This window comes from Mauremys reevesii, linkage group 7 (genome assembly GCF_016161935.1).
Source record: "Mauremys reevesii isolate NIE-2019 linkage group 7, ASM1616193v1, whole genome shotgun sequence".
Taxonomy (NCBI): domain Eukaryota; kingdom Metazoa; phylum Chordata; order Testudines; family Geoemydidae; genus Mauremys; species Mauremys reevesii.
Genome location: NC_052629.1, coordinates 96,714,555 through 96,733,025, shown reverse-complemented (window position 1 = coordinate 96,733,025; position 18,471 = coordinate 96,714,555). Strand labels below are relative to the sequence as shown.

The window sequence follows — 18,471 nt, the reverse complement described above, 5'->3', positions numbered from 1 at the left end:
CTGAATCAAGCTAAGCATGGCTCTGCTGAGCTTAGAGGGGCATGGGAAAGGATGCAGTTACCCTAGCGAGAGCACAAGTTGCACTGCTGGATGGCTGTATTAAATGGGCAGAGCTTTTCTGCCCTGTAAACTGGGTGAGGAGTCACTAATCTACCCCTGGGCCCTGAGCACTAAAGAAAATTAAAGTGGGCTAACTTTTGACCTTTGCTGAGTGGGACAAACACAGCTGGTGGCTGGAACCTGATCTCTCGCCGTTTGCTGTTGCCAAGATTCCCTGCTGGCCAGACTCTTTCACCAAGCTGTCCTCTGCAATTGAACCCGAGCAGGGGAGAGGCTATGAGCAGGCACTACATTTTTTTGCTAGCTAAAATCCTAGTACTAAACATGTTTCTCTCGTAGATACTTGAATAAGGATCGCTCAGCTAAGCCCACTGTAATTTTACATATGCTCCCCCTCCCCCCCAGTCTCCCCCCGTGAGGCAGGGAGGTGTTGTTATCCCATTTTTACACACGGCAAAACCAAGGCACAGAAAGACTAAGGGCTTGTCTACACCACAAATGCTTTACCAGTGTCACAGAGTCACCAGGCCAATGCTCTGGAACTACTCCATACGAAGCCAATCAGGACTCTGGGGGAGCCTCCTCTCTCTGAGCACATTGTCACAGCTTCAACCTTCCTGGGTCTGACCTCGGAGCATTCAGCATCCCCTTCCTCCCAGTGTGCTTCCCGCAGCGAGTCTGCCCAGGCAGGGCTCCTAGGGTGACCAGACGGGGGGGACTCTGTTTTTTTGTTGTTTTTTGTTACTCTGCCGGCACGACTCCCCCTCTTTTTTTTTCTTGCTCTGCCGGTGGGACTCTGCCCCCCCCCCATGTGTCCCGATATTCTCTTCATCCCATCTGGTCACCCTAGGGGCTCCTGGGGAAGCCAGAGGGCCCTGCACCCCAACTCAGCAGTGATTCTCAGCCAGCATGTAGAACAGAAGGGTTTATTAGTTGACAGGAACACAGCGTAGAACAGAGCTTGGCTATCACAGAAATCAGTGACTTTCAGTCAAGTCCATCTTGAGGAGTCCTGGGCCAGACAGTCTGGACTCCCCCTCTTTCAGTCCTCCAAGCAGACTGCCAGCTTCCAGCAATTGGACCTCTGACACACCCCCTGTCCCGAGGGCCTCAGCAAAAATCACACACCCAATTCCCACCACTGAAATACTGGTGCAGTACACAGGGAAACGAAGGTACACACAATATTAGTGTAGGACAGTAAGACTCACATGCAACATAAGATGAATAAAACCCCACTTCATCACAACCAGCATAGTCACTCCAGGATCGCTATGCCAGCAAAGCCCTGTCTTGGAGATGCAGCGTAAGCTGACAGGCGTTCTTCCGCTGGCACAGTAACACCACCTCCCGGGACGTATCTATGCCAACAGAGGCCCTCTTCTGTCGGCATAGTTGTGTCTGTCCCGGAGGTTTGCCAGCCTCGCTCCTAGCTGATATAACTATGCCAACAGAGCTTTGTAGTGTAGACTAAGCCCAAGTGACTTGCCCACACACAAAAGCTGGACCTCTGTACCGGTACAGTTAAACCAATACAATCCTCCAGCTCCAGTGTGTGGACTCAGTTTACCAATATGAAAGTGCTTATAACGGTACAGCTCACGTCAGTATGGGAAGGGAAGCAAGCCACCTTTATACCACTCTCTGGAGTCCACAGTTGTGGGGGAGGTGTTAATATTAGGGATGTTAAACAGTTAACCAGTCAACTAGTAAGCATTAGGGTTACCGTTAACCAACCTTAACAGTTAACCCCCTGCACGCCGGCCAGAGGGACCCCAGCCCTCGCCACCCTGCGCCAGCTGGAGCAACCTCGGTTAACCGGCTAAACGATAAAATGAGATCGTTTAAAGGGTTAACTGTGTAAACGATATTTACATCCCTAGTTAATACGGCTTTGCCTAGAGACTGATGCAGAGGTGAGCCTGCAGAATCACTCCGAGAGGTGTGAACTACCCCATTCATCTGTGGGAACCAGACGCGACTGTCAGCGATTCTAAAGCCAGAAGGGACCACTGTGATCATCTAGTCTGACCTCTTATATAAAGACAGGCCATAGGAATTCCTTGAATTCACAGCGGGTTGAACTAGAGCAGATCTTTTAGAAAAACATCCAGTCTTGATTTTAAAATTGCCAGGGATGGTGAATCCACCGCAGCTCTTGGTAAATTGTGCCACTGGTTAGTTACCCTCATTGTTATGCAGAGATGAGCCTGCAGAGAACCAGAGCAATAGCTTGGAGAGGTGTGAACTGGCCCATTCATCTCAGTGAAAGGTCAGCTCAGCTGCTCAGTGACCGCTGGCTGTGCACAGTAAGTGCACGGTCAAACAAGCTGCTACGTTCCACCCCAGAAACAGCTGCATGTCAACAGCAGCTGAAGCAATGGCCGTATAGCTTGTATTCCAGTTACACATTCCCAAAGTGCCCAGGGGAATTCAAGCAAGACAAAGGAAGTTCATGAGATACACAGTTGTTATTGTAATAAGAAGCTTGTTGTAAACTCCCACTGGGCGCGTTGGAAGTGCTACAGATGGAAGAAAATTAGGTGAGTGGCCTGGGCTAACCAGTATCTACTGTTTTCTTTTCAACCTCGTTTCCTTTGTTTCTTTAAAAAGCCTGTTTACTGAGCAGTTTTACGCTGCAAAGGGACACTAAAGGGGCCATTGTGTGCTGTATAGTTATTGTCTCTGACTGCAGCCAATTTGCTCAGTCTGCAAATAAAAAAAAGAAGATCAGACCCAACTGCTAGCTCTGCAAATTGAGCTCAAATGCCGAACAGTCCTGCATGAAGTCCTGGGATTTAGTCCCAAGACGTGAGACTTGGCTTCTGTTCCGGATTCTGTCACTGACCTTCCGTGAGAGCCTGGGCAGGCCCTTTCCCCCGCTGTGCCTTGGTTTCCCCACCATGTCTATTTAGATTATAATCTTGTTGGGGCAGGGCTGTCTCTCACGTTGTGTCTAGGCAATGTCCAGTGGGACAAGGCCCTGCTCTTAGTTGGGGATTTTATGTGCCACCATAGTACTAGTACTAGAAGGAGATGTGTGGTCAAATCGTTAGAGCAGAGGGACAACCGGAAGTCAGGACATTTGGGTCCCATTCCCACTCTGGGAGTGTAGTCAAAACAGAGGCTTCAAACCCAGGCTGCTAACTTCCAGTCCACTTATGTGTTTAGAAAGCATGGTAAACCCTGGATAAACACAGACTCCCTTTGTGACCATGGTCACGTCACTTCACTCCATGCCTCAGTTTCCCCTATCTGTAAAATGGGCCTATGTCCTGTGATGTGCCATTCCATATTCTTTATGAAAATATGCTTATGATATGAATATGAAATAACTGAGATATACTTTATGCAAGATAGCTCATGTAAGATATCACTGGAAAGGCTATGATTTACTGAATGTGATTATCTTATTTGTATGCATGTATCATTTCTGTATCTGAAATTAGGAATATTGACTATGTATCTGTATTTCAAGATGCTCACTGCTAACACTTCAGGTACAACAGTGGACAAGCCAGCAGTGCTGATGGCCCATCAACAAGGACAATGGACCGCAAGAGAGCTTAGTCTTCCTGTGAACGTGGGGTAGGCCTGTGAAGAATGGCTACAGGGGCCCTACAGAGGCATGTGACCACGTCATCTGATACTGGGGCCCATCTTGAATTCCGTACTTTTCCACGAGAAGGTAGGTAGGAGAGAGAGAGAGAGTGTGTGATAGTGAGAGAGTATGAGAGAGAGAAACTAGGAAACAAAGGACTCCCGCCTTATGCAATTCCTATTTAAGGGTGGGGAGTGAGGTAATCCAGGTCAGCAGATCTCCCCTGCTACTCCACCCAAGATGACTGCTGGAAACAGCTAAGACTGAACGGGGGGGGAGGAGAGGGGGAGAACTGGACTCAGGCTGGAAGGGCGTCTGGCCTGTGAAGAAGATTATTAGAACCACATTTAGGGGAAGAACTTGCATGTAACCAGTTTCTTTAGCGTATTAAGCTTAGTTTGCGTGCTCTGTTTTATTTTCTTAGTAATCTTCCTTGTTCTGTCTGCTACCTCCTTAACTACTTAAAATACACCTGCTGTTATAGTTAATACATTTATTTCTGGTTTACAATATAACCCAGTTTATGTGATTTCTAACTGGGGGAGGGGAGGAGTTGTGCACACCCTCCTCCACATTGAGGGAAGAGGCAAATTTCATATAATTTTGGGTTTGTACTCCAAGGGAGGGTGGACATCTGGGTGCTGTGGCAAGTCCCTTAAGCTGAACCTTCCCAGAGTGGATCTCGGTCTCTCTGTGCAGCTGGGTGTGGCCCTGTCGGTGTGCTTGGCTGGAAAAGGCTGGGGAGCCTAGTCCAGCAAGGACAGCTAAAAGGGGACCCAGGCTGGCAGAATAGTCCGACTCAGTGGCGTCCCAGCACACCAGGTGACACTCCTGGGGGTTCAACCCGTCACATGTCCAATGACACAAACAGGAATGTAGATCAAAAGCACAACTCATTGGCCTGACACACAAATAATAACCACAGTACCTAAAGTCTCTGCCTGAGATCATAGAAGATCAGGGTTGGGATTGACCTCAGGAGGTCATCTAGTCCAACCCCCTGCTCAAAGCAGGGCCAATCCCCAGGCAGATTTTTGCCCCAAATGGCCCCCTCAAGGATTAAACTCAGAACCCTGGGTTTAGCAGGCCAATGCTCAAACCACTGAGCTGTCACTCTGGGTACCATTCACCTCCTCACTGATATCATCACTCTGGGCATTGCAGAGACAGGCCCTGCCCTGAAGAGCTCACAGTTTCTGTTTCTAAGAACAAGCTACGTCAGTAGAAGGCACCTTTATACTGGAGTCACAGCAGCTGCACAATGGAGGTTGGACCAACGCTGTTCAAGAGGCACAGGATGTGTGTGTACAGCCACGCTTAGATGGAAGTGTTCATGTGTGGGGCATGGGATCATTTCACTGGTTCAAATACTTCTCGCAGCTAAAGGAATTAGAGCACAAAAACAGGATAAAGCCCAAATCAGCACTTTGCAACAAAGATCTCATTCTTCTAAATCTCCCAGGGTTGTGCATGGCTGCAGTATTAAAGGACTGAGCCGGGGCACAAGAATTCTTGCATCATTTGAAAGCCAGATGAAAGTAGGAGAACGTTTGAAGTGTCAGATACAAGGCGCGGCCGGAACGCCACTGAATTTAAGCAGAAGAAAGAGCTCTGCTGTATGAATGACGTAAACGGAGCCCTGCTGCTCCCAGAAATATATGCAGTCCAATTCATGCTGCTATAGCAAGCCGCCTACCCAGCTGCCTCTGATCTGCTCTTTGTCGCAGGGCCCCAGGACAGAGCTTTCTGCTGCTTCTCTTTGGGGATTTCTCCATTTTTCAGAAAGCACCGAGCACTTGCTCTTGGAAAAACAGGCCCTTTTAAGGAGGCTGAGGATGAGCAAAGCCTAAGATTGAGATACTCCAAAATCGCTAGTCACGTCTGAAAATCCTGGAGTTTAGCAGCAGCTCCCCATCAGTTCAGGTGGAAGCCTCACTGATCCCAGATCAAGGATGTCTGTCTATTACTAGGAGGAGAGCAGCACCTAAGGCCCTGACCAAGATTGGGGCCCAGTTCCTCTAACCACTAAATACCACATCTGTTCCAAGATCTGGAAGGGAAGTGAGGTCAAGTGGTTAGAGCGGGGGCTAGGCATCAGGACTCCTGGGTTCTATTCCCAGTTCTGAGATGAGTGGTCCAAACAGGAGTGACTAGGAGTCCAGGACGTCCCATAATTAGATTAAAAGCCCCTTGGGGCAGGGATCATCTTTTTGTTTTGTGTTTGAACAGCCCCTAGCAGTGTGGGGGCCTGGTCTGTGACTACAGCGCATAGGCACCACAGTAATACAAATAATAAACAATAATAATGGGACTCCCAGGTTCTATTCAAAAATCGGTGGGGGGGTTAGTGGGTTCTAGTGGTTAGAGCAGGGGACCTGAGGATCCAGGACTCCTAGGTTCTATGCTTGGCTCTAGAAATAGAGTGGGGTCTAGTGGTTAGAGTTTGGGGGCTGAGAGTCAGGACTCCCACCTCTGACACCAAAAGTCACTGCTCTGAGAATTGAGTGTAAAGCCCCTGCCCCATAATGCAAGGCAGTCGGAGACCTTTGACCAAGAGGAGCTAGAGAGTGTGTTAGCATGGGACAAGGCTTGCTCCTTCCTTGCAACTTTCAATTCCCCCCCAGCAGCTCCTCTTTGTTGGGAAGCACTTAACCAATCACAGTTAATATGCCCCCAGTCAGTCTTCAAATTAATTTCTTGAATTAATTTAAGGAGTAAATGAAATGACTGACCCCAGGCCATCCACGTTCTGTGATTCTGACCCAGGCTGCGGTTGAGCATGGGTGATACGTGAATGGGAGACCATGACTGCTTGTTCCTCTGGCACTGTGCCATCCCCAATGTCCCAGGCAGTGCAGCCAGGAGGGGGAGGGGCTCAGTAGGGAGCGCTCTCCCCTGAGACAGTGCTGATTGTCTAGGCTGTACTTTTAATCCCCACCCACCCACCCACCCTGGTAATTAAGCAAGATCAGCATTATAACCCCCTGCCCAGGGGTGACCTCACCTAGTGTGGACACAGCTTAGATCAGCAAAACTGAAATAAGGTATAGCAGCAAAAGTGCCGCAGTGCTGGTATAACTGCATCTGGACTAGTGGCTTTTCCTGGCACAGCTCCACCGGTCACAAATCACCTCAGCGAGTAGGATACTGGAGGGACTCATGGGGAGGTTATGCAGGGACAAGGTGGGGGGCCCCCCCATGTGCGGGTATGGGCTGTTCCAGCAGAAGTCTGTAGTGTAAACCTGGCCTACGACTACCAGTGCCTTGCCTCCACTCTGTTTTACAACAGGAAAGGACTATGTGTTAGTCATCCCACAGTGAAACAACTTGGGTTTGGTTTGGTTTATTTAATGCAGTGAAGACAAAGTCTAAGGCGTTTAAGGGCACGTCTACACTACAAACCTAAGTCGACATATATTAGGTTGACTTACAGTAATTACTGCAGTGGTGCATGTCCACACGACCCTCCTTCTGTTGTGGGTGCAGGTCCTCACCAGGAGCACTTCCACTGACCTAAGAGGGGCAGGGTGGGGAGCTGAGGGCCTGGTCTCTCATCTCTGCTGGCAGCTCCCTGCCAGGAGCCTGACTGCTCCACAGGCTCCTGGGCTCCTGGCAGGCTCCCCCGCCGCTCCCCAATCCCCACCAGGAGCAGTGGAAAGCTGCCGGTGGCGTCTTCCCTTCCCCTCCTCCCCGTTCCCCACTGGGAGCACAGGGAAGCTGCCCAGGGCTTTTCACCTGCAGGGAGCGGAGTCCAGCTGCCCCGAATTCTCCCTCCTCCCGCCCGCTCCCTGCCGGGAGCCAGGCAACTGTGGCAATTTCACGGCTCACCCAGCTGTGAAATTGACACAGCTGCCTGGCTCCTGGCAGTGAGCAGGCTGCTCAGGCGTCTCGCCCAGGCTCCCAGCCGGGAGCAGGGGGAAGCCACCCAGCTCTCCAGGGGAGCTGGGCTCTAGCTGCCCGCTTTCCTGTCAATTTCATAGCTCCTGCCATGAAATTGACAAGATAGCCAATGTAAGGGACACAGCATCTACACAAATGCTACACAGACACTAACTACACCATTACAAGCCCTCCTGGAGGTGGACTTATCATGTCGGTGTCATTGGGCGCTTACATCGGTGGGAGGAAGGCTGCAGTGTAGACACTGACATAATTAGGTTGACATAAGATGCCTTATGTCGACCTAATTGTATAAGACAGGCCAGCCCCACGTCTCACCTTCATTCCTTTGCATGGCTGTGCTGCTGGAAATCTAAAAGCTGATGAAAGCTAACTGGGCTGAAAAAGACCACAGGCGCATTTCCTTTTGAGTCAACATCTGCTTCCATTGCCTGGAACAAACCAAATTTCTACGAAAGCTTAAAAGCCGGGGGGATTTCCAGGGATCAGTGACTCTGAGGCCAATTAACCACTGGAGCAGCTTGCTAAGGGAGGTGGTGGAATTGTCTCACTATTCCTTGTGCTCCCCTGCGGGTCCATGTGCATCTGCTGTCTCTTCTGAGCCTTTGGGGCAGGGACTTTCTCTCACGGTGTCTCTGGACAGCACCCAGCACAATGGGGGCCTACCTTGGCCAGGGTCCATGCAGCGCCTGGCATGATGGAGGCCCCCCAATCTGTTGAGTGCTGTGCAGTGCCCAACCTGACAGGGGCCCCCCATCTCACAAGAACATTGGCATGGAAGGGACTTCCTGGGTCATGAAATCCAGGCCCCTGCTATCGCAACCGACCATGCCTCAATCAGAGTCTGTGGAGCACCGGTATACCAGGGCCCCTCAGTCAGGGCCGGCTCCAGACCCCAGCATGCCAAGCGCGCACTTGGGGCGGCGTGCCACGGGAGGGTGGCAGGCGGCTCCGGTGGACCTCCCGCAGGCATGCCTGCAGAGGGTCCGCTGGTCCCACGGCTTCGGTGAAGCATCCACAGGCGTGCCTGCGGGAGGTCCACCGGAGCTGCGGGACCAGCGGACCCTCCGCAGGCACGTCTGCAGGAGGTCCACCGGAGCTATGGGACCGGCGACCGCCAGAGCGCCCCCTGCGGCGTGCCGCCCTGCTTGGGGCGGCGCAATTCCTAGAGCCACCCCTGCCCCCAGTTCATTGGTCCAGGCCTCCAAACACTACCGTAATGCAATAATTGCCATTACCTCTCTGATTCTTCAAGGTTGTGTATTTTCCCCACTGACTCCAGACTCCTCCCACCTTCTCCCCAAGCCCTCCTCCCTGGCTGTCACTCTATGGGCAAGCTTGCTTCAAACTGCCTAACGCAAGGCCCGATTCTGAGAGGCACTGCAGTGTGCCACCAGCAGCTAGGGAAGTGATGGGAGAGGATCTGGCAGTGACTTACAGGGTTCAAGCCCAAACCTCTGAGCACTCAGCTGTAGGTTATGATTTATCCTTTTAAATGCCACTTCATTTCCAATTGCTGCAACTGAAACACCTTTTGTTCTGAGGGTTGGAAGGGGTGGGTGGGTGTGTGTGTGTGTGTGTGTGTGTGTAAGAGAGAGAGAGAGATATTAACAGACATTACCGTGCAGATACATTGGTTTACACAGCTGCAATATTCTTATCTTATTCAAGACAATCCACTCATAGCCCAGTATATTTTTCCAGCCTTTGTATCTCTGGCAGTCCATGGGGAGAGACACTAGCTGGGAGTGAAACACAGGCATGAATCATACAGCTGCAGGAAATATCAGTTTAGAGATGAGTAGCCCCCAGAGTCCATTAATTGCATGTTCGTTAAACCAGCTAATTTAGGGAGGTTTCCAAATGTACTCACTACAAGGCAATGTGAGGCAGTGGGTAGCCCCTGGTGTTGAGCACTACACAGATACCCCCAGTGATTAGCTGCCAAAATCTTAACAACCGGTTCCCTATAAAAAGTTCTGATTTGGGGGGGGGGGAAGTGGGGGAGGGGCTGGGGTGGGGGGAGACATACTCGTGGGACCGGGGGCCCCTGCAGGGCCTGGGGAATATTGCCCCCCACCAGTGGCCCTGGAGCTTGCAGCCCCCCCCCCCTTACCTTGCCTGCAGCTCAAAGCAGCAGGACGACTCAGGAGCTCAGCTGGCCACACTGCAGCTGGGGGGGAAACGGGGGAGGGGCCAGGGGAACCTCAGCCTCCCCAGCTGAGGATCCTGGGAGCCACAGGATGGTCCAGCCCACGGACCGGAGTTCTTTGCCCACCCCCTGGCCCTTTAACAACCGGTTCTCCACGGTGGTTTAATTTTAGCAACTGGTTCTTGGGAACTGGTGGGAACCCGCTCCAGCTCACCACTGGATACCCCTACTCTTCAACTGAGATCGGGGAGCCCTCCCCCCACCATGCCAGGCGCCACACAGACCCATCCCTCTGACCAAGAGCAGGGGGAGCCCCTCCCCATCATCCTGGGTGCTACACAGACACATAATGAGACAGGCCTTACTTACTCCAAAGATCTTACAGTCTAAATAAAAGAGAGAGGGGAAACTGAGGCCCCAAGAGGGGTTGCCCAAGGTCAGTGGCAGATACACCGCCAGCAATAGAACCAAGAAGTGTCCATACTCCCCGTTCTGGACCCTAGCCACTACATCACACAGCCACCAAGGAGGAGTTTTGAGCTCCGATTTTAGGCCGCACGTGCGTGTAAGGAAATGACACCACCACTAATCATGCTCCATAAATCTACTTTACACGGAACGGAAGTGACACCAAACACTAACTCAAGCCTTGTGGAAAATGTTAACGGACTCATTCCTGGTGCCGTTTATTACAGGAATGAATGGCAAGCATCCATCTGTCACCGCTGGCACCAAACCACTAACCCCGCCCTTGGCATCTGTTCTTGTGCTTAGAGTCACACACAGCCTCTCTATCACCGGGCTCTCTCTAGACTTGAATGTGCAATTGTGCTGAAGAGTGTCATGATTTACTGGTGGTTAACATGCATCACCCAGAGCTGTACAAATAAATGAGTTTTTAATTCAGTGGTTAAACCAGAAAAAAAAATGTAAAATTGGTTTTGGGTTGGTCAGAAATGAAATTTTTTTTGAAACTTTTTTGGAGAATGGAAAAAGAAGAAAAAAAGTTCAAAGCAAAATGTTTCGTTGAGTTTGAGGTTTTTTTTTTTTAAAACACTTTAAAAAAAAACTGAAGAAAAATTGAAACAGTCATTTTGAATTAAAAAAAAAAGTCCAAAAAAATTTTTTTTAATATATTTTCCAGCTGAAACAATTTGGTTCGGCACAAATTCATGAAACATTTCAATCAACAACAAACCTGCATTTTATGGCAAAAACAAGTTTCACCTCAAAAATTCTGTCCACCTCTATTAAACAGCACAACTGGAAATTCTAACAAGGACACTTCAAATGGCTTATTCCCAGGCTCCAACTCAAACAAAAAACAAAGGATTGTTCCCAGTCCTGGCCATGACGAACAGGACAACCCAAGATTTGTTATGAACGCCTAGAGATTGTGGCACTGGAGTTAATTCACGTTAATTAATGTTTTTGCAAATGCTCTCTAATAATACCACCTAGCTTGTATCTAGCGCTTCTCTTGAGTAGATCTCAAAGCACTTTAAAAAGGAGGTCAGTATCGTTACTGGTAGCTGAAAGCCCGGGCTGTCTCATGGGTGTAATTCAGAAAGTCATGTGGATAAAAATAAGCCAAAATTGGCTGAGAACTTAAACATTGGCTGGTAACAGACCACGAATCCCAGAGATGATTGAACCTGGTGCTATTCTGAATAAAGAGAGCTCTCGGCCAAGCTTGTAGCTACTTCCATCGCTTCATGCTGACTCAAGACATTCTAGACTTCACAGTAGCACACAGAGTGATAATCCTGGAATCTTATTTTGAAGATTCCCATTTTACAGATGAGGAAACTGAGTCACTGAGCAGGAAAGTGACTTACCAAAGGCCATCCAGTAGACTAGTGGCGGAACCAGAAAAGAACCTGATTCCCAGTCCAGTGATCTATCCCCTATACTAGGCTACACTGCCTCTATACAGTCTGCAAACTTGAAGCAGTACGGTCTAGTGGTTAAGGCACCAGACTAGGAGGACGTAGAGTGACCAGATGTCCCGATTTTATAGGGACAGTCCCAATTTTGGGGTCTTTTTTTTTTTTTTAAATATAGGCTCCTATTACCCCCCACCTCCTGTCCCGATTTTTCACATTTGCTGTCTGGTCACCCTAGGAGGCAGGGACCTGCGGGATCTAGCTCCAGCTCTGCCACTGATCTGCTGTGGGACCTTGGGTAAGACACATCTCTGCCTTGTGCCTCAGTTTCTCCTCCCAAGCTCTGCCTATTTAGAATGTGATTTGGGGGGGAACTGGGACTGTCTCTTGCAGTACCCAGCATAATAGGGCCCCAGTCTTTGTTGGGACCTCTAGGTGCTACCCTAAGGAGAAGGAGTTTGGTCTTGTGCCAGGTACCACACAGACCCATAGCGAGGCACAGCTCCTGCTCTGCAACGCATACACTCAAAGAACCCAGGAGTCCCGAGTTCGAGACCTGTGTTCTATCCAGTAGGTCACACGGTCTCATTTGGTTTTGTAATTTGCCTGTCAAGGGAACTCTCTCTTTTTAAGCAACATAAAAACCAAACCAGATTATTCAGAGAAGTGATTACTCTTCCCAGACGGCAGAGGGGGAATGTAACAGAGGAGCAAAGCTGAGCAGCCTTACAAGTCAAACAAACATGCCCCTGCGAAGAGACTTTTAGTAGGAAAAGCCAAAGAGACCTACGTTCAGGGAGCCTGCGCCTCACTTCTAGTGCATTGGGATCGTGGGTGAGAAACACGGCGCGGCCTCCGATCCGAGCTGGGTTCCCAGAAGGGGAAAGGCTTTATCCTGCAGAGACAAAAGAGGAAAGTTAAGGGAAGCAAAACAACAATAAAACGAGCCAGGGAAAGTTGTGCTGAGAATAGCAATTGGTGCAGTGTTGCAATTGCTGAGGGAATAAAAAACCCAGGGCTTCAGAACACAGGGTTGGAAAAAACCCCTCCCGCCTCAGTGAGTCCAGTCCCTGCTGTCGCAGGCAGCTATGTCATAGGCTCCTGGTCAGAAACTTATCAATGTTTGCTTCCCTGCTCCTCCAGAATCTCCCTCCTCTCGTGGGTAGAAACCTTCTTCTCATTTCTAGCTAAAACTGGTTCCTGGCCAGTTTATTCCCATTTGTTCTTGTGTCGATATTGTCCTTGAGCTTCAACAGCTCTTCTCTCCCCCTGGGATTTGCACCCTGATGCATTTCTAGGGAGCAATCCGATCCCCTCGGAGCTTCAAGGGGGAAACAGGCAGACATCAGCTCAAGTCCTCACACCAATGGTCCAGCGGTCAAGGTGTTAGCCTGCAGCCTGGGAGACCTACTCCACCACAGGCTCCATATATGACATTGGGCAAGTCACTTCGGCACACACAGATCGGTAGAACTGTTCCAGTGAGAGCGGTTTCCCCTCCCACCCTTTGTCTGCTTAGGCCTGGTCTAGGCACAGGTTTTGTACCAGTATAACCATTTCAATTATCAGGTCTGATTTTTTTTAATTGATTTATATGTGGATTATGGTAATGCCCAGGAGCCCTCGTTATGGAGCTTTCCACTAGGTGCTGTATAACCACAGAACAAAAAGATGGTCTCTGCCCCCAAAGAGCTTCCAATCAGAGGCTTGTGTACACAGCAAAATTGACAGGTATTAGGGATTCCGGAATATTCCACAATAGCTCCCCATGTGGACGCTCTTCTTCCGGAACTAGGGTGATCCACTTTAGAAACTGACTCCAGAATAAAAGTGCCCCCCATCCCCTACCCCAGGAGTTACTCCAGAATAGACTCAAATTATAAAGCTAGACAGGACCACTATGATCATCTAGTCTGACCTCCTGTATAACACAGGCCCCACAGGACTGCCCTGAATTACTGACTTGAACTAGCAGGGACCTCTTAGAAAAAACATCCAGTCTGGATTTAAAAATTGCAGGTGATGAAGATCCTGCCCCAGCCCTTGGTAAATTGTTTCAATGGTTAATAACGCTCACTGGTAAAAAAAAAATTTTTTTGCCTTATTTCCAGTCTGAATTGTCGACTTCCAGCCGCTGGATCTTGCTAGACCTTTTCTACTAGATTGAAGGGCCCAGTATCAGTTCTAGCACTTTAAAATTTACACCCTCCCTTTTCCCAGCACATCGCCCTGCATAGACAAACCCTGCACGGAAATAGGTGGACATAGACAGACAAATGGCCAGCAGTTCTGCCAGTATAAAGGTGCCTTACACCAGTATAGCAGATTCTCCTTCCTCCATGGGAATAGCGTTACCAGGATAAGCACTTTTATCCCAGTATAACTGCATCCGCATTAGGGGTCCTGTGAAGCGCCCAGAATAACAGGGCCCCCAATCTCAGTTGTAGCCTCTACGCCACCACCACAATACAACTGCGCAGCACGCTGTCACATGGGAATGACGAACAAGGATCAGGCAGCTGATATACACTATTTCAGTATTGAACAAGACACGGCATCTGTTACAAAATGCGGTGTTCATGGAGGGAGAGGGAAAGTTTGGAGTTGAAAAGTTAAAGAATCCTGACAGGAAGAGCAGGATTTAACTGAGCATCAGCTGGGGCCTTTTCTCACAGCTGTCTCATTCACGGAGCTTGGGCTGAGGCGCTTTGACAGCTAGAGACCGGATTGGCGTCAACCGCATCAGACAAGCTGGCAGTCAGATGCAACAAGAGGCAGATGCAATAATTCAAGAGACACTCTAGTAGACACCTTGAGTCTATGTGAAAGCAGCAAGCATCCACCGCTACTGCCCACTAGGCTAACGATCATGGGAGTAATACTGGGACTGCCAGACTGGATCAGACAAGAGATCCATCTCATACTATTGTAGCAGCAGGCACAACAGGGGCCCTGATCTCAATAACAGGGTCTGTGCAGTGTCTGGCAGCATGGGGGCCCCCCCATCTCAGTCAGGAGATGGGGTCCGTGCCAGGTGCTGCCAAATGGAGTTCTGATCTCGGTGGGTACTGTGCAGCACTGATCTATAAGACCAGGCATAATCTAACTGAACTACATCTTCCATGATGCACCATGGCCAGGGACTCATAAAAGACATCTCCTCCTCAAAAAAGGGAGAAAGTGATGCATCATGGGAAATGTAGTCTGGGCAGGGACCACAGTCCACAAAAGAGAACGGGAGCATAAGACACCGACCCCCACTGCTGAACTACAACTTGCATGAGACATTGCAGCACCATTTTGAATCAAAACATTTTGGGTTTAGATACTGCACTGAAAAGCAGAATTTTTCTGCAGGATTGAAAGAAAACAAGCCCTGTTTTCCGATGTGTCAGCAGATGTTAATTTAATTTAATCACACCTTGAAATCGTAGTCTGGACATGCCTTAGTGACAAAAGGCGCTCCTGTTTAGCATACTGGCTCAGCAATGCGAAGCCAAAAGGAGCTGAATTTCTTTCTGGCTTGTGTATGAGAATCGTTTGCTAAATTCCAGCTGTAGAGGCAAATTCTGCCTGCCTGTGTTACTCTCTGATCAAAGCAGTGGTGCGTTTACCCTCGAACTAAGCACATTTGCTCTGCAGTCCTGAAGAGACAAACACACACACACAAGGTCCTGCAGTGTTGGTTACTCAGGGCCTTGTCTACACTGGCAAGGTTCTGCGCAGTAAAGCAGCTTTCTGTGGTGTAACTCCTGAGGTGTACATGCTGCCAAGCCACTTAGTGCACAGAAACTGTGCAGTTGCAGCGCTGTAAAAAAAACAACCCCGATGAGAGGCGTACAACTTTCTGCGCTGGGGCTACAGTGCTGCGGTGCCAGTGCAGACGCCCTGGTCGATTACAGAGCTGCGATTGGTCTCCGGGAGGTGTCCCACAATGCCTGTTCTCACCTCTCTGGTCATCGGTTTGATCTCTACTGCCCTGCCCTCAGGTGACCTACTGTGAGCCCCACCCCTTAAATTCCTTGGGAATTTTGAAGTCCCTTTCCTGTTTGCTTGGTGAGGCATGCAGTGGTCTCAGTGCATCTTTCCGGGTGACCATGCCTGCTCCACGCACCAGGTGATCCCCCGCTTGGAGCAATGCCGAGCTGCTGGACCTCATCGGCATTTGGGGAGAGGAGGCTGTGCAGTCCCAGCTGCGCTCAAGCTGTAGGAATTATGATACCTATGGACAGATTTCACGATACAGGCCATGATCGGGACACAATGCAGTGCAGGGTCAAAGTGAAGGAGCTGCAGGAACGCCTACCACAAGGCGCAGGAAGCAAACCGCCACTCCGGTGCTGCGCCCACGAGCTGCCAGTCCTACAAAGAGCTGGACGCGATACTCGGTGGTGACCCCACCTCCACTGCGAAGGCCACTGTGGATACATCGGTGGCTCACGTGGCAGTCAAGAGTGGACCGAGCCAGGAGGAGGAAATCTTGGATGTGGAGCGGGAGGGGGGACCCAGAGGCAGAGGACAACTTCTGAGGTCAGAGATTCATGCAGCCAGGAGCTCTTCTCTACCCCGGAGGAGGCTAGCCAGTCACAGCAGTCAGAGCTTGGCGAAGCGCAAACAGGAGATGTGCATATCACCACATGCCTAGTCTGAGTGGTGGAACAGGGTGTTGACTGACTCCCTCACTTCACGGGAATCTGCCTCACAGATCTCCAGGAAACTCTCATGGAGATACGGGGCAATCCGCTGCTGCAGGATCTTTGGCAGAGCTGCTTTGTTTCTTGCCCCATTAAGGGTAACTTTCCCGCACCACTCTGCAGTCACTGGCGGGGGAGGGGGCAACTCTCAGCGGCAGAAGAGGAAGAGATGCTCTGTGGGATAGCTGCCCAGAATGCACTGCTCCAAATACCGATGCAGTTGCTGCAAGTGTGAACACACAACAGCAGTTCCCCTTCAGCGCTCTCTGAGTGGCGATGTAATGCCGGCGATGTAACTCTGCTAGTGTAGACGTTCCCTTAGAGTCAAAGTCAACAGACCCTATCAACCCACATTCTCTCGGCTCTAAGGAGCTTGCTGATGAGTCTTCCTTCCACCTTGCTCAGTCTGATTTCTCTGCAACACCTCCATTGGCCCTAACTGCCCTCCCAGTGCTTTGACTCTTTCCACTATCTTCAACGCACACGCACAGTCCTGCCCTTATCATGGGAGACATGTTCATTCCTTTCTCTTTTAATCTCCCCTGCATTTCGCCCTTGCAGTTCTGAAACACTTCACAGCACCTCAGCGGAGCTGCTGAATAGTATTGTTACTGCAAAGGCGGCTACGGAGCAACCCCTTCTTGAAAACTAGAGAGCCCCCTCGACAACTTTCACCACCAGCCACTCAGTGATAAACCTGGAACAGCTGGAGAGAGCGTATCACGCTAGGAACAGGACTCGGTGACCCAGGAGGTCCCTTCCAGTCCTATGCACCCCCCACCCCGGCCCTACCTCACAATGGCAACACAATTCAAGTGCAATAGATCTGTTCCGGAGTCAGATCCCCTGTTAGGCATTGTGGTCCAGTGGAAAGGGCATTAGCCTGGAAGTCAAAGAAGCCTGTATTCTCCTCTCAGCTCTGCTACTGCGCGACCAGCCGAGACCTGGTCTACACCTAAAACCGATAGTAAGCATAGCAAGATTGTTTAAGGGTGCAGTTTAGTTTTCTTTTACTGACATAACTGTTGGTATAAGCCCTAGCATAGGCACAGTTATACCAGCAAGACAATCCTTTTCTGTTAGTAACAGCTGTGTCTACATGCCTCGTTCATAAGGGACCACTATGACCATCTCGTCTGACCTTCTGCACAACACAGGACATAGGGCTTCCCTGAATTCATTTCTGTTTGAACTGGAGCTCTACAGGCATAGCTATACTGGCCAACCATGTCTAGCATAGCCAAGGCCCAAGTCGATTCACCTTTCTGCACCTATGTGCTCCTTCCATCTGTCTTGTCTATTCAGGCCTTGTCTACCCTAGACCACCTTTGCCGGTACAACTCTCTCAGCAAATCCTAAACAGACGCAGCTCCTAGCTGCAAAACAAAGTGGTTTTGCCAGTAGAGGTTATACCATCCCCAAGTGAAATAAGCTATGCCAGCAAAAGGACTTTTATGCCAGTATCCCTGCATATACACCAGGAATTTTGCTGGTACAGAAAGGTCAGAGAAGTCACACAACACTCTCACTCTCCCTAGAAGACATCATGGGCAATTTTTCAATCAAAACTGAATTTTTCAATGTTTTTTATTCTAAAATATCTGCTCTAGCTCAACCAGGAATTAATTCAGGGCTGGCCTATGGCCTGTGCTTTACAAGCAGTCAGACTAGTGGATCACAGTGGGCCCTCTGGCCTTAGAATCTATTCATCTAGGACATTACTATACCAGCAAAAGTTTCTAGTGTAGATCTGGCCTGAGGTTTTAAGCTTCACAGATGCATCCACGCTAAGAAAAAAGAAATGCTCTGACCACATTAGCAAAAGATGTGGTGAAATCCTCATGAAGAGAAGGCAGTTTGTAGCTTCCACACGTTAGCTGATCAAGGTAAACGTTGATGGGGAGCCTAGGGTTTTGCCTCATGTTTGCCTCCACACTAACAGGGAGGTGATTTCACCTCTATATACGGCACTGGGGAGACTGATACTGGACTACTGCATCCAGTTCTGGTGTCCACATTTTAGAAAGGATTTTGAAAAATGGGAGAGGGTGCAGAGAAGAGCCATAAAAATGATCCAAGGGCTGGAAAAAAATGCCTTACAATGAGAGACATCAGAGAGTTTAAGGCCAGAGGGGACCATTATATCATCTAGCCTGACCTCCGGTATATTACAAACCC

The 18,471-nt window shown here is 49.7% G+C and overlaps 1 protein-coding gene across 10 annotated transcripts in view; it reads right to left on the bottom strand.

Moving 5' to 3' along the window:
* The window catches only part of PC (pyruvate carboxylase), a 235,843-nt gene that overhangs the window by 178,429 nt on the left and 38,943 nt on the right, over positions 1-18,471 (bottom strand). For 8 of the 10 annotated variants that reach the window (XM_039547629.1, XM_039547632.1, XM_039547631.1 and 5 more), the window contains one exon: positions 12,390-12,494. The exons of 1 other annotated variant lie outside the window; for it this stretch is intronic. The gene's annotated coding sequence lies outside the window, so the exon portion shown is untranslated. Of the gene's footprint in view, positions 1-12,389; positions 12,638-18,471 lie in introns of those variants that run through there. One more of the 10 variants, XM_039547628.1, reaches the window with a different exon arrangement.